The sequence below is a fragment of the Salvelinus sp. IW2-2015 genome, linkage group LG8 (genome assembly GCF_002910315.2).
Source record: "Salvelinus sp. IW2-2015 linkage group LG8, ASM291031v2, whole genome shotgun sequence".
Taxonomy (NCBI): Eukaryota; Metazoa; Chordata; class Actinopteri; order Salmoniformes; family Salmonidae; genus Salvelinus; species Salvelinus sp. IW2-2015.
Genome location: NC_036848.1, coordinates 20,412,717 through 20,429,464, shown reverse-complemented (window position 1 = coordinate 20,429,464; position 16,748 = coordinate 20,412,717). Strand labels below are relative to the sequence as shown.

The 16,748-nt window shown below is 44.4% G+C and overlaps 1 pseudogene; it reads right to left on the bottom strand.

Moving 5' to 3' along the window:
* LOC111968193 (glycine receptor subunit beta-like) overlaps positions 1 to 5,912 on the bottom strand; it is a 43,389-nt pseudogene extending 37,477 nt beyond the window's left edge.
* Positions 5,913 to 16,748: the final 10,836 nt, after the last annotated feature.

Sequence of the window (16,748 nt, the reverse complement as noted above, 5' to 3'; positions counted from 1 at the left end):
GTTTACATTGGCGCGTTATGTTCAGTAGTTTCAAAACATCCGATGATTTTGCAGAGAGCCACATCAATTTACATAAATAGTCATCATAAATGTTGATGAAAATACAAGTGTTATACATGGAATTTTAGATACACTTCTCCTTTATGCAACCGCTGTGTCAGATTTTAAAAAAACTTTACGGAAAAAGCAAACCATGCAATAATCTGAGTACGGCGCTCAGACGACAAATCAACCCAAAGAGATATCCGCCATGTTGGAGTCAACAGAAGTCAGAAATAGCATTATAAATATTCACTTACCTTTGATGATCTTCATCAGAATGCACTCCCAGGAATCCCAGTTCCACAATAAATGATTGTTTTGTTCGATAATGTCCATCATTTATGTCCAAATTCCTCCTTGTTGTTCGCGCGTTCAGTACACAATCTAAACTCACGACGACCGTGCAAGTCCAGAGGAAAGTACGGCCGAAAAGTCCAAAAAGTTATATTACAGTCCGTAGAAACATGTCAAACGAAGTATAGAATCAATCTTTAGGATGTTTCTAACATAAATCTTCAATAATGTTCCAACCGGAGAATTCCTTTGTCTTCAGGAATGCAATGGAACTCAAGCTAACTCTCACATGAACGTGCATGGTCAGCTCGTGGCACTCTGGGAGAGACCTTACTCAATCCCCTCTCATTCGCCCCCACTTCACAGTAGAAGCATCAAACAAGGTTCTAAAGACTGTTGACATCTAGTGGAAGCCTTAGGAAGTGCAACATGACCCCATTTCCACTGTATCTTGGATAAGCAAAGAGTTGAAAACCTACAAACCTCAGATTTCCCACCATTTCCTGCCATATGAGTTCTGTTATACTCACAGACATCATTCAAAAGGTTTTAGAAACTTCCGAGTGTTTTCTATCCAAATCTACTAATAATATGCATATCCTAGGATCTGGGCCTGAGTAGCAGGCAGTTTACTCTGGGCACGCTTTTCATCCGGACGTGGAAATACTGCCCCCTACCCAAGAGAGGTTAAAGAACAATTATTTGTCCAATTCGAGATGATTAATCGCTGTTCTGATGTCCAGAAGCTCTTTCAGGTCATAAGAGATGTTAGCACCAACATTATGTACAACATACGTTACAAACAATGCGAAAAAACAAACAAAAAAATAGCACGGTTGGTTAAGAGCCAATAAAACGGCAGCCATCCTCTCCGGCGCCATCACAAAATAATCAATTCAAACATTAAGTATCGCCGGTTCACTATATTTCTTTCGCTCCAATTGTTACCCATTTCAGGAAACTAGGCATATGTCGCAGTTCACTGCTTCACAGGAGAGCCGTTTGAAAGTAAACAAAGTTTTTGCTAAATGCATTTTTGGCAGAAATGCCTTCTCGAACATGTGAACTTTCATGTGCCTTCATAACAAACTTGTATGCCATCTGTAAATATGAATAAAATTGTTAAATTATGAACCCAGTTGGTTAAGACACAGAAAAAGTCAGCAGCCTTCCTGCTAGCTATGATTGGCTGAGATAATGAGTGGGCTAGACATGCCAAGAGATGAGTTTGGATTGGTCTGCCATATTTGAGCTGGTCAGTATGTCTAGGTAATCCTGTCTAATGCTGCTTTTTTTGTACCGTGTAAGTAAAACTGCATAAGTGTTGCTCTCCACTTTCTGGAGGGCCAAGTTTTGAAATCAGTGGAATTTGAGTATAATAGCTAAGGAGATGGGCAACCATGGCATTCCAACTAAGGGCAACCATGGCATTCGACAGGAGACGTATCCATCCATGAATTATGTATACTGTCACGACTCCCGCCGAAGTTGGCACCCCTGCCTGTTCGGGCGGTGCCCGGCCTACTAGCCGCCACCGATCCCTTTTTCCTTTTCTGTTAGTTTAGTCTTATTAGTTGCACCTGTTTGTATTTGTGTTTTATTGATTTGCTCGCCTATTTAAGCTTGTGAAGCCCGCTCTTGTTTGTGCGGGATTATTTTGTGTTCACGTTTTGAGTTGGAGGTGTTGTTGTGCTCCAGACCGTGTAACTCTGTGTTTTGGGTTGGTCAGTGTTTTCCGCCCTGTGTTTGGGCAGGACCATTTTGTGCCAGATTAAATTGCCATGTTTCCTTGAACCCTCTGCTCTCTGCGTCTGATTCCTACCTTCCACTCCTAGTCATCCGTGACATATACAGAGCTTTCAGAATTTCAGCCTAGAGCTGTGACTGTAGCCAACTAAGTTGATATTCAGAAAACCCTAACGTGTCAAGATAAAATATATATAATATAAAACTGGTCGAGATTTCATGGACCTGGGCGAAGGGTGCCAAAGAAACAGCTTCAAAACAAATTTCTGAGATTAAAACGCTGACTTTAATGTAAGATCTAGCTTTCATCTCACCTTGATATGAAATCCAGATATAGGATAAGTGGGAGGAATAAGCAAGCAGTCATAGAGAGCGTTCACATGGCACGAACCACATCAAACTAGAGAACGATATTGGCCTTTGAGTCTATTGGCTTTGCCAATAGTCCCTCTACATAGCCAAACTGCTGCTAAGCCAGCCGCTAGTCACCACCTGAGCCACGAGCATCGTACAATGCCGATGAATGTCTAGCTGGCAAAATCATCAGCAGCAGCAAGCTAGCTCATTCTGCAACAGAAAGGTGCAGTATTAAGAAACTCTGTGGTGTTAGCTGGCTAGCTATATTAGTTACTATGCTAGCTAGCTGGCTAGATAAACGTGCTAAGATATCAGATAGAGGCGAATAGCCAATGTAGCTAGCTAACGTTTGCTGTTTATCATCTTGAACATGCACCAACTTGTTTTGTAACGTTATCAATTTACTGGTGTGCTGACCTGACCAGCCGCAATCGTATCAGTAAATTGTCGGATTAGATGATTGTCATAATAGGGAAAGGAGGAAGTGTTTTAAAATTCCTAAATAAAAGGTTGGCAATAGGTTTAGCTACTTAAGAATCTTCCTGCATGTTTACAGACCAAGAAAGCTGTAGATCAGCGTGCATGTGTGTGCACCCTCACTTCTCAAACAATGGGCATTGTTGAGATATTGAGACAGAAAAAAATATGAAACGACAATGCAGGTTCTACACTCACTCTCCTTGTTAGATATCATGCACATTTATGACTTGGCATCAAATAGCATCGCCAATGAGCTAGTTCTCATAATAGCAGTAAACAGCAGCAAGTGATTTGAACAATGAAGAGAGATGTGAGGAGATGTGAAAGGGAGCTCATTTAAAGCTTTGCTCTATCCAATCGTAGCAGTAGGATCAAGTTACAATCTGCCCATTTTGTGACAGATTGTTGAACTAGCCAAATTAGATGTTTAGAATTTCGTCCTGGCAGCTGAGTTGTGTAGAGATGCATCCTGACTGAAAATGAAAAAGTTTCCCGGGGCCCTCCCGAGTGGCACAGCAATCTAAGGCACTGCATCGCAGCTAGAGGTGTTACTACAGACCCAGGTTCGATCCCAGGCTGTGTCATAACTGGCCGTGAACGGGAGTCCCATAGGGCGGCGCACAATTGGCCCAGTGTCGTCAAGGGTTAGGGCAGGGTTTGGATGGGGGGGTATTTAAGTGGCTCATCGCGCTCTAGCCACTCCCTGTGCCGGGCTGGGTGCCTGCAGGTGGACCTTGTCGTCAGTTGAACGGTTTTTCCTCCGACATATTGGTGCGGCTGGCTTCCGGTTTAAGCGGGCGGGTGTTAAGAAGCGCGGTTTGGCGGGTCATGTTTCGGAGGACGCATGACTTGACCTTTGCCTCCCGAGCCCGTTGGGGAGTTGCAGCGATAAGACAAGGTCGAAATTGGGGAGAAAAAGGGGGTACAAAAAAAATTGAATAAATAAATCCCCATCAGGATAAATTGCTAAAATAACTCGTTTCATAAACATCCGTGACCAGTGATCAAAAATCATGACATTACTTTGGGTCCATTTGCATTAAATAATGTTATTTTATATTCTCAAACAAACAACAGTTCTGATATGATGTCCGATCCATACAGGCGTGACATGCTGGAGTGATTCTTCTATGCAAAGGTTGTTGATCAGTAGGATAATATAATTCCCAAATGGAAGGCAAACAGACTGTTTGCCATCTGTAGCACCATAGACTCCACTGATCAGCCAAAACAAGCTCAATAACTCAATGCATGCACACACCCCTATTGAATATGCATTCACCTATAATGTGAGAAGGCCTATGCCATCTTAATTTACCCGGTTTATCAAGAGATTTACCATTCATATAAAAGTATTACCATTATGTAATGTAGTTAGATTGGTCAAAACAAAGTCAAATTCATTATTTGGCTGTTGTCAGTAACAAATGTAATGATAAAATATCGTCCATCGGCCTTCTTGACCCGCAAAAATCTGTATCAGCCTGGACCCATAACATCATAAGGTGGGTTTTCTATTGGGGCACAAAACATCTTAAAAGCCTGGGGGTGATGTGAATTACTGTAAAGGTCTAATCCAATAACTGCCTTTAAAGTAGCTTCCTCAACATGGAGTGGAGACCAAGAGGGCTAACCTTTGAAGTTGGGCCTGATTCCAGGATCATAGGGGATCTGTAATCTGTTCAAGATGTTACTGGTTGAATTCTCAGGGACTCGTGCAAGATCCTCAGGTGTCAGCTGTCTGCAAAGAAGAAAAAAGGAAACTCTAAACCGCATTACGTAGAACATCAGATTCCCCTGGATAAACTGCAGATGGAAGTACGTGTTCCCATTAAACAGTACCTTTTGATTGAACCATAACCTGAGAACTACCTATTGTCGATTTAATTAGCTTTGGTAATAGGACCTCTCCAGCAGACAATGCTTGGGTGCTCTAATGTCAGCAACTAAATGGCAACATCCCCAATGTTGCTGAATATTACATTTGCATAACATTACTTGCAACCATTGCATGACATTATTGCAACAGTGTGAGAAGCATTTGCATTTCTGTCAAATCGCAAAGGTTCTTAGTGTATTTGTGGAAGATCCACATCAGTTGTGACCTTTCAAGCATTTTCTAGGGAACACCTACAATGTTCAAGGAATGTCTTCTGCTTTCTGAGACTGCTTTGCTGAAAGAACAATGACCCGAGGAGAGATGGATGGAGCGAGCAGAACTTGGCAGAAGAGAGGGATAATCTACTCCACGTGGGTGGCAACTGAACTCTGCCAAGGAATTCGACTCGAAAAGCACTTTACATACAATTCTGTAAACCTTATCAGGCACTAAGGATGAGTAAAAGTGCTCAGCAGGAATTTGCGTGCGTGTGTTTGCAGTTCCCTTGATCAAAATGTATCCTCTCTGCTCCACCATTGTGTTGAAGTACACTGACAACCTAGAGGGCCAAAGCTAAACTGGAACCAACTGGATCTCTGGGTCCACAAAAGCACACTGGGGCCTATTCTAAGGACATCATATATAATGTACAGAATGTAGTGAATATTGTAATGAAATTAAACGTTTCCCTTCAAATTCAATCATCTTTGTATGTTTGATCCCTTTTAGGAATTAATAGAGTAAGACATCAAACATTGCATGACAAATTAGGCTTTGAAGCTAAAGCAGGGGTATGGATGACAAATCTCACTTTCTTAATTTTTTTAGGCCAGCTGTCCACCCCCTGATTTCTAATGCACCAAACATGTCTCTACTTGGACTACATTCTCAAAGACTAAGCATTTGCAAATGATCTGAGTAACTCGTATATTTGAGTTTGGGCAATATAGGCAATGCTGCCGGGAATCTCATGAGGTGGGGTGAAATTCTGCACTTACGAAGGACAGTAGACTTGCTTCCCCTTTTTTGTCCCTTTTTCTTTGGTGGATCCTCCATCTATCCAAACAAAGAGGACAAGGAGAAAGATGGCCAGCTTCTTGACACGCATCTTGGTCAACCCCTGAGCCTGAAAAGAGTCGAGAGAAAAGGAAAATTACATCTCTTCAACTGACTCATGCTTAACGCATTGACATCCGTGATCTCTCTCTCCAAATGTTCTCTTTTCCCCATCCAATGAACCTTGAAGATGATTCGCGCATATGGAGCAAGGCTACCACATTGGTTAGTTATATAAGACGAAAGGCCATTCTCCTAACCCATTGCAATCACAGTAGGCACATATTTGCATGCTCTGGTTTAAATCCCTTTCCTGTAGAAAATGTATGTTTCTGTCAGCAGACTGGTCCTCCATGGATATGACAGATTCTGTAACCAATATATTCTGATTTGATTCATACATTTGAGTGTATTCTTAATCTTATGGATCAGGTGGTTGGAGAAGAGTTGTGTGTTTGATTCCGACATAGGCCACCTACTGCATCCTGAATATGTATTCACATTTGTTATACTGTCATTTCATATACGAGTTTCTTCTTAATACCCATATCACAGCATTCTTAAAGTATAATATCAATGTCTTACTCTTGCTGAAATTGTTGGTTTGAAAGTACTTTTACTATATTTAAAGCACTAGTCAAAAGAAAATCTACAATTGTATTTATTGATGCCACCAACACAATTTAGACCCTTTATGACATTAAGATTTCGCAACCCAATCTTCAGACAGTTCCTCTGCCAGAATGAAGTTATTCCAGTTCATTGTCTAGTCTAGACACTGCTCCCTGCTGCTGCACAAGGAAATCCCTGTCTGCTCTTTGCCTCAACATTGATCATCATCAGTTCCAGGAGAACTGTGCCTGACTTCAGATCACTCTGTACTTCAGAACTAAAAAACTCTGCTAGCTTATCTCACACATGATCATTGATTCCACACACATATGCACATTTATACCTACACACACCATGCATGCATGCACGCACACATATTACACGCACAGAGGGATCACCGCAAACCCAAGGTGAAATGTGACGTTTGTGCAGGTCCCCGGGACGTTGGGAGACGCTGTCACAACCGGGCTAATAGGGGCAAACCCCCCCCCAATCCCGTACCTTAACCTAACCCAGTCGCAATTATGCCTAAACTTAACCGTAGAGTTCTTTCTGCTGTGCCTAAATTTAACACATGTCGTCAGAGCGTCAGTTTACCTGTAAAAAATTGTTTGTCTAAGGACGTCAGTACCTATCCCCTCATGTACTTCTTTGTGTCTGATCCAGAATTCCCCCTAATCATTATCTTCAAGTGACATATAACCTTGATTCTCTCTCTCTATCGCTCTCAAAGTTGTGCCATGACCAAATTGTGCTTTAGCTGGTATGCCCTGCATATTTCCTGAGCTTTTAGTCACTTTGCTTTGGCATCGTCTCTCCTGCCTTCGGAAAGTATTCAGACCCCTTGACTTTTTTCACTTTGTTACATTACAGCCTTATTCTAAAATGTATGGGTTTTTTTCGTTTTTTTTCTCATCAATCTACACACAATAACCCATAATGACAAAGCAAAAACATATTTGCAGAAATACCTTATTCACATAAGTATTCAGATTCGAAATTGTGCTCAGGTGCATCCGGTTTTCGTTGATCATACTTGAGATGTTTCTAGTACTTGATTGGAGTCCACCTGTGCTAAATTCAATTGATTGGACATGATTTGGAAAGGCAAAAATCTCTATATAAGGTCCCACAGTTGACAGTGCATGTCAGAGCAAAAACCTATGCCCTCACAGGCTTGTGTAATTTCCCTTCTCACTGAGAGAGGACTGAGGAGACGATCATTGCTGCTCTCCTAATATACTGTAACTAATATAAATTGAATGTTTGGGAAAACATTACAAGTGACCTCATAAAGCCCTGTTGTAAGAGTTCACCGCTGTCACTCCATTCTTACTGATCCATTCTTAGTGAGAGTAAGAGCCTTAAGAGCCTTAGTAAGAGCCTTTCTTTTCATAAAGAGTTAAATCCAAGTGTAAAGGCAGTGGCACAAGCACCCACATAGAATGCTTATAAGGTGTGTATAAGGTCAATAGGAATTCTGTTCAACCAACACAACCTCCTCCAATAGTCCTTTAATTGCACTATTGGATTTCTGACCTTGGAGGCATATTAATTGGATTTGCTTGTTACATACGTTGAGGATAAAAAACATTAAGAACACCTGCTCTTTCCATGACATAGACTGACCAGGTGAGAGCTATGATACCTTATTGATGTCACTTGTTAAATCCACTTCAAATCAGTGTAGATGAAGGAGAGGAGACAGGTTAAAGACAGATTTCTAAGCCTTGAGACATGGATTGTGTATGTGTTCCATTCAGAGGGTGAATGGGCAAGACAGAATATTTCGGTGCCTTTAAATGGGGTATGGTAGTAGGTGCCAGGCGCACTGGTTTGTGTCAAGAACTGCAACACTGCTGGGCTTTTCACACTCAACAGTTTCCCATGTGTGTCAAGAATGGTCCACAACCCAAAGGACATCCAGCCAACTTGACACAACTGTGTGAAGCATTGGAGTCAACATGGGCCAGCATCCCTGTGGAAGGCTTTCATTGTGGAGTCAACCCATGCATCACCATTGTCTGCCAACAACACAGTGTCAGTGTTTCAAATCAAATCAAATTTTATTTGTCACATACACATGGTTAGCAGATGTTAATGCGAGTGTAGCGAAATGCTTTATAAACATAAAGTGGCATAGTTTAAAGTGGCTAGTGATACATGTATTACATAAAGATGGCAAGATGCAGTAGATGATATAGAGTACAGTATATACATATACATATGAGATGAGTAATGTAGGGTATGTAAACATTATATTAAGTGGCATTGTTTAAAGTGGGCTGAGTGATACATTTTTACATAATTTCCATCAATTCCCATTATTAAAGTGGCTGGAGTTGAGTCAGTATGTTGGCAGCGGCCACTAAATGTTAGTGGTGGCTGTTTAACAGTCTGATGGCCTTGAGATAGAAGCTGTTTTTCAGTCTCTCGGTCCCTGCTTTGATGCACCTGTACTGACCTCACCTTCTGGATGATAGCGGGGTGAACAGGCAGTGGCTCGGGTGGTTGTTGTCCTTGATGATCTTTATGGCCTTCCTGTGACATCGGGTGGTGTAGGTGTCCTGGAGGGCAGGTAGTTTGCCCCCGGTGATGCGTTGTGCAGACCTCACTACCCTCTGGAGAGCCTTACGGTTGTGGGCGGAGCAGTTGCCGTACCAGGCGGTGATACAGCCGACAGGATGCTCTCGATTGTGCATCTGTAGAAGTTTGTGAGTGCTTTTGGTGACAACGGAATTCTTCAGCCTCCTGAGGTTGAAGAGGCGCTGCTGCTCTTCTTGACAAACGCTGTCTGTGTGGGTGGACCAATTCAGTTTGTCCGTGATGTGTACACCAGGAACATAAAACTTTCCATCTTCTCCACTACTGTCCCGTCGAGGTGGATAGGGGGGTGCTCCCTCTGCTGTTTCCTGAAGTCCAATCATCTCCTTTGTTTTGTTGACGTTGAGTGTGAGGTTATTTTCCTGACACCACACTCCGAGGGCCTCACCTCCTCCCTGTAGGCCGTCTCGTCGTTGTTGGTAATCAAGCCACCACTGTAGTGTCGTCCGTAAACTTGATGATTGAGTTGGAGGCGTGCATGGCCACGCAGTCGTGGGTGAACAGGGAGTACAGGAGAGGGCTCAGAACGCACCCTTGTGGGGCCCCAGTGTTGAGGATCAGCGGGGTGGAGATGTTGTTACCTACCCTCACCACCTGGGGGCGGCCCGTCAGGAAGTCCAGGACCCAGTTGCACAGGGCGGGGTCGAGACCCAGGGTCTCGAGCTTGATGATGAGTTTGGAGGGTACTAGGTGTTAAATGCTGAGCTGTAGTTGATGAACAGCATTCTCACATAGGTATTCCTCTTGTCCAGATGGGTTAGGGCAGTGTGCAGTGTGGTTGCGATTGCATCGTCTGTGGACCTATTGGGTCGGTAAGCATATTGGAGTGGGTCTAGGGTGTCATGTAGGGTAGAGGTGATATGGTCCTTGACTAGTCTCTCAAAGCACTTCATGATGACGGAAGTGATGCTACGGGGCGGTAGTCGTTTAGCTCAGTTACCTTAGCTTTCTTGGGAACAGGAACAATGGTGGCCCTCTTGAAGCATGTGGGAACAGCAGACTGGAATAAGGATTGATTGAATATGTCCTTAAACACACCAGCCAGCTGGTCTGCGCATGCTCTGAGGACGCGGCTGGGAATGCCGTTTGGGCCTGCAGCTTTGCGAGGGTTAACACGTTTAAATGTTTTACTCACCTCGGCTGCAGTGAAGGAGAGCCCGCAGGTTTTGGTAGCGGGCCGTGTCAGTGGCACTGTATTGTCCTCAAAGCGGACAAAAAAGTTATTTAGCCTTTCTGGGAGCAAAGACATCCTGTCCGCGACGGGGCTGGTTTTCTTTTTGTAATCCGTGATTGACTGTAGACCCTGCCACATACCTCTTGTGTCTGCGTGTTGAATTGCGACTCTACTTTGTCTCTATATTGGCACTTAGCTTGTTTGATTGCCTTGCGGAGGGAATAGCTACACTTGTTTTTTATTCGGTCATGTTTCCGGTCACCTTGCCCTGGTTAAAAGCAGTGGTTCGCGCTTTCAGTTTCACGCGATGCTGCCATCAATCCACGGTTTCTGGTTTGGGAATGTTTTAATCGTTGCTGTGGGTTACGAGCATCGTCAATGCACTTTCTAATGAACTCGCTCACCGAATCAGCGTATTCGTCAATGTTGTTGTTGGGCGCAATGCGGAACATATCCCAATCCACATGATCGAAGCAGTCTTGAAGCGTGGAGTCAGATTTTTCGGACCAGCGTTGAACAGACCTGAGCGCGGGAGCTTGCTGTTTTGTGTTCTGTTTGTAGGCTGGAAGCAACAAAATGGAGTCGTGGTCAGCTTTTCCGAAAGGAGGGCGGGGGAGGGCCTTATATGCGTCGCGGAAGTTAGTATAACAATGATCCAAGGTTTTACCAGCCCTGTTAGCACAATCGATATGCTGATAGAATTTAGGGAGTTTTGTTTTCAGATTAGCCTTGTTAAAATCCCCAGCTACGATGAATGCAGCCTCAGGGTGTGTGGTTTCCAGTTTACAAAGAGTCAGATAAAGTTCGTTCAGGGCCATCGATGTGTCTGCTTGGGGGGGAATATATACGGCTGTGATTATAATCGAAGAGAATTCCCTCGGTAGATAATGCGGTCGACATTTGATTGTGAGGAATTCTAAATCAGGTGAACAGAATGACTTGAGTTCCTGTATGTTGTTAGTATCACACCACGTCTCGTTAATCATAAGGCATACACCCCCGCCCCTCTTCTTACCAGAAAGATGTTTGTTTCTGTCGGCGCGATGCGTGAAGAAACCAGCTGGCTGCACCGACTCCGTTAGCGTCTCTCGAGTGAGCCATGTTTCCGTGAAGCAAAGAACGTTACAGTCTCTGATGTCTCTCTGGAATGTTACCCTTGCTCGGATTTCATCAACCTTGTTGTCAAGAGACTGGACATTGGCGAGTAGTATGCTAGGGAGTGGAGCGCGATGTGCCCGTCTCCGAAGCCTGACCAGAAGACCGCTTCGTTTGCCCCTTTTACGGCGTCGTTGTTTAGGGTTGCCGGCTGGGATCAGATCCATTGTACTGGGTGGAAGGCAAAACACAGGATCCGCTTCGGGAGAGTCATATTCCTGGTTGTAATGATGGTGAGTTGACGTTGCTCTTATATTCAGTAGTTCCTCCCGACTGTATGTAATGAAACCTAAGATTACCTTGGGTACCAATGTAAGAAATAACACATAAAAAAACAAAATACTGCATAGTTTCCTAGGAACGCGAAGCGAGGCGGCCATCTCTGTCGGCGCCTGAAGTACTATATTTTATATTTTTATGTTTGTGTTTGTGTGTGTGCAGGACTGCATTCTAGCCTCTTAAGCCCATCAGGAAATTGGGAGTGGAGGTTCTCTACCATCTTTGGTGTGTGTGTATACTGTACTTCCCCATTATTATAGCCACGCCAACAGAGATTCAAAGCTGACCTTTTAGGTGGAGCCACTCCTTTCTTTCACACACGGTCTGATATCAAAGAAAAGCAAACTACAGTATGTGGTTTATGATCCGTGCCTTTGTATGTCTAGCCAAGAGGTATTACTGGTATTACATTTTAAGGTAAGACCCAGATGCAGACTGTGTCGAAGTAACAAAGTTTATTACAACAGGGGCAGGCAAACGACAGGTCAAGGCAGGCAGGGGTCAGCAATCCAGAGAGGGTAAAGGTACAGGACAGCAGGCAGGCTCAGGGTCAGGTCAGGCATAGTTTGGTGATCCGGGGGAGAGGGGTGGGCCAGGAAACAGGAGACAAAGGGCTGTGAGACATGGGTTTAACTCTGGACACATGAAAGGTAGGATGTATACGAAGGGTACGGGGCAACAGAGGACAAACAGCAAAGGCACTAATGATCTTGGAGTCGGGGAGAAAGGTCTCGGATTCTGGGGGTGTAGCCGCGGGGCTATAGCGGCGTGCCAGCGCATCTGCCTTGACCTTCTTGGATACCGGTCGGTGCTGCGGAAGTGAAGTGGCCCGGGCCTTGCTGAACCCCTCCTGGAGGTCCTGGTACTCCGCGGGGCTGGTGGAGAGGTCCGGGGCAATTTCCAAGTCCCCAGGAAGATGTCCCAGGGCAGGCAGAGCTGACTTCAGGCCATGAGTGTGGCAGGACAGGCTCCAGCCCACGATGGCACCAGTAGCCCAGTCAATAGAGAGATTGTGTCGCTGGAGCGAAGAGAATCCCAATACCACGGTAACCTGCGGAGACTACACTAGCAGGAATTGGATTGTCTTGCTGTGGTTCCCTGACACTCGTAGGTTGATGGGGGTGGTATGGTGGGTGACCCGGCCTATAGAGCACCCGTCCAGCGCTCTAACATCCATGGGAATGGAGAGGGGTTGAGTGGGGATGCCCAGCTCGGACGCCAGGGTAATGTCTATAAGACTCACATCGGCCCCCGAGTCGATGAGTACCTCTGGAGAGACTTGGACTGGTCGCCCCACAGCAGGATGGCATGGAGAGGGGGGCGAGTAAGGGGACAAGATTTATTTTTATTTTTTGACCCACCAGAGTACTCACTCCAACGAATGAGCTAGGTCTCTTGAAGGGACAGGTAGACACATAATGACCGGCAGTACCTCCAATACAGACAACTCTGGGTGTCAAGTCTGCGTACGTGTTCGACTGGAGACGGCTCAGCCATGCCGAGCTGCATCGGCTCGAGAAGAGGTGAATTGTCAGTCTTCGGAGGCTCTTGGAGGAACTAGGGTAATCGGGGACGTAGACGCCGGGGACTTCCCGATTTCATCAGATGCAAGGTGGGATACTTGAGTGAGCGATTAGGACCACAATCAGACCTCTTCTCCCTCCTACGTTCCCGTAGCCGACCATCGATCCGGATGGTTAAAACGATGAGTGAGTCGAGATCAGCCGGTAGTTTTTGGACTGCAAGCTACCTCCGATAATCCATGCAGAAATGTGTCGAACAGCGCTTCTGGGTTCCAGGCACCCTCCGCTGCTACCGTGCGGAAGTCCATCGCATAGTCTGCCACACTGAGGGTGTCCTGCCGAAGCTAGAGTAACTTCCGGACAGCCTCTCTCCTGGACAACGTAGCCTCGAAAACCTTTTTCACTTCTGCCACGAATCCCTCCAGACTGAAGCTTACGGGCCAACTGTTGTTCCAAAATGTCCGGCACCCAGGCGAGGGCCCTCCCGGACATCAGCGTGATGAGGTACGCTATCTTAGAGCAGTCTGAGGGGAAGGAGGGCTGCAGCTCCATGACGAGGGACCACTAAGCGAGAAATGCCCGACAGGTGCCCGACTCTCCATTGAAGCACTCCGGGGGTGGTAAGCGGGGTTCCCGGGAAACCGTGGTGACGGCTCTGTTACCAGCTGGGTTACTGAGGGGCTGGGAGGTTAACGTCATGGTTGGCTGCCTAGTAGACAACCCACAGAATTGCTCCCTCAATGTGTCCAATACTTAGTCGTGACATTCAGCCACGGCCTGGAACCTTTCCATCAGACCACGAAGCAACGCCTTGTGGCCAATGATGGCTTCTTGGGAGGCGAGGGAGTTGTGGATCTGGTCTGAGTCTGCTGGGTCAGTCATGGCCAGTTTGTACTATCACATTTTAAGGTAAGACCCAGATGCAGACTGTGTCGAAGTAAAAGTGTTTTATAACAGGGGCATGCAAATGACAGGCCAAGATAGGCAGAGGTCAATAATCCAGAGAGGGTGTAAAGGTACAGGACAGCAGGCAGGCTCAGGTCAAGCAGAACGGTCAGAACCGAGAAACTAGAAAACAGGGACACAAAACGCTGGTAGGTTCTACGAACAAAACGAACTGGCAACAGACAAACAGAGAACACAGGGGATAATGGGGAAGATGGGCGACACCTCAAGGGGGTGGAGACAATCACAAAGACAGGTGAAAGTCTACCTGTGGTTTTCCCCTTGCTCCTGTCTTTTTCTAGTTTCCCGGTTTTGACCATTCTGCCGGCCCTGAGACTGCCTGCCGTTCTGTTCCTTGTCACACCACCCTGGATGATTGACCTCTGCCTGCCCTGACCCCGAGACTGCCTGCCGTTCTGTACCTTATGGACTCTGATCTGGATTACTGACCTCTGTCTGCCCTTGACCTGTCATTTTGCCTGTCCCCTGTTCTACTAATAAAGTGTTGTTACTTCGACACTGTCTGCATCTGGGTCTTCTCCTGAAACGTGATACTTCCCAAAACAAAAATAACTGTCCAGATAATTCTACAATGTTTTTCTTTGTCTAATTAATTTAATTAAACTGCCATGTGTGTAGATAACCCTGTAGTGGGCCAACAATACAGTCCTCAATTGCTAATTGTCATTAAATCTGGAGAGAAACGTAATGGGGATGTATTACCATCTACTTTCTTTTGCTTTAATGAGCTACAAATGTGCATGCTGAGAATGTTGTGATAATGCTAGATAAAACTTAAATCTAACATTTTCTAAATGTTATTGAAATTTTCTGAGGACCTGCAAGACAGGGTTAAATGTATATTGTGTGAACATGAATGGAATATTATGTAAAATCAAAAAAAAATATGCATGAACGTCATAAAAACGTACATTTATGGGAATGTTCTGTGCAACCTATGTGAATATCACAAGAATACTCTTGCAACATCCCAGATAACTTGAAATGTTCTGGGAACCTTTAAATAACTTATACCAGGTGTTTTGTCAACAATCTTACATTATAGTATTGTCCTGTACAACCTAACTTAAACATTGTATGAATGTCATCACAACTGAGCATATTTTGTGTTTTGGGAACCTATTTCTTGTAATGTACCCATACTGTTCCCACAACCCTAATTAAATGTTCTGGGAACCTTTAAAGAACTCAGGAAGGCCCTTCTGTCATCATTCTTGCAACATCAAAGGAATGTTTGTGCACCCTGAAACAAACATTATCTGAATGTCAGCACAACTGGACAGTTTTAGTGTTTTGGGAACATACTGTATCTGGTGTCATATTCCCACAATGTTACCAAAACCTAAATAAACATTCTGCAAACCTTTGAAAGAACAAACAAACTGTGTTCTGTAAGCATTCTTGTAACATCAGGTGAATGTTCTTTGCACTCTAAAATAAACATTGTAGAATAATCTTCACAACTGAACTTTTTGTGCTTTGGGAGTATATCTTTTGTGATGTCCAGACTGTTCGCACAACCTAATGAAACATTCTGGGAACCTTGAAAGAACCGATTAATTGTGTTCTAGGGACATCAGATGGATATTTTATACAAACATTCTGTAATCATCAGTATGACTGAACAGTTTTATGGTATGGGAACATTTGCCACGACATAACACATGTTCTGGGAACTTTCACAGAATCAATTTTGGTTTGCTGGGAGGGCTTCAGTTCATTTTTTATTCAATGATTCTGGGGATGATTGGACAGGTTCCCCACTTTAGTCCCTGTAATATTGGTGGGATTGACTGGGATTGACAGGCCATGCCATTTGCATATACAAAATCATTCACATTAGCTGAATTATGATTAATGATTTATATCGGAGTGCATGGTTCTAATGTTATAATCAATTAAATTACTTTGGAGTACAAAGCTACTTCTGTGTTTGAGAAAATGTTCAATTTTCAACGGTGTGCCATTCCAAAAATTTGTCAGTAGGGTTTAGCAAATCTTATGTGGTATTATATCTGGCAAGCAGGCCATATTCTGCTCTCAGTAAGTAAGGACTTTGTGTGGACACGTTCTGTGAATTAATGAAAATAAAGCCCTTGACAGAGGTAGAGGTATACCACTTCGCTGGTTTGAGAGGCCTTCGTTTAGCCCTGAGGATTTGGTTTTCAAAAGGTGATTCACAGCTGTTCAGTTGAAATTCTAAGGTAGGTGTGTGTATGCGTGTGTGTTTGTGTGCACGCGCATGTGCATGAAACATGTGTGTGCCTGTCTAGTTATTCGGAGTAACAACAGCGAGAAATATGATAGGGAGTTTGACAGGGACAAGCACTTACCATGTGGCAAATAGTGCTGACAAAGAGGATGAAGACTTGAATGATGATTGAGGTGGCAAAGGCACCAGCAGAAGAGGATCATATTCCTATATGCTGTAGATGCAAACTAAGGCTGAAGACGTTGAGAGGGAAATGGTTCAGTGGTGATGACCTACCAAGACACTATTTAGATCTCAACCAGACAAATCGTTTTGGTAGTTTTCTCAATGACAAATGGGACTTATTTAGAGAAAGATGCATAGTGTAGT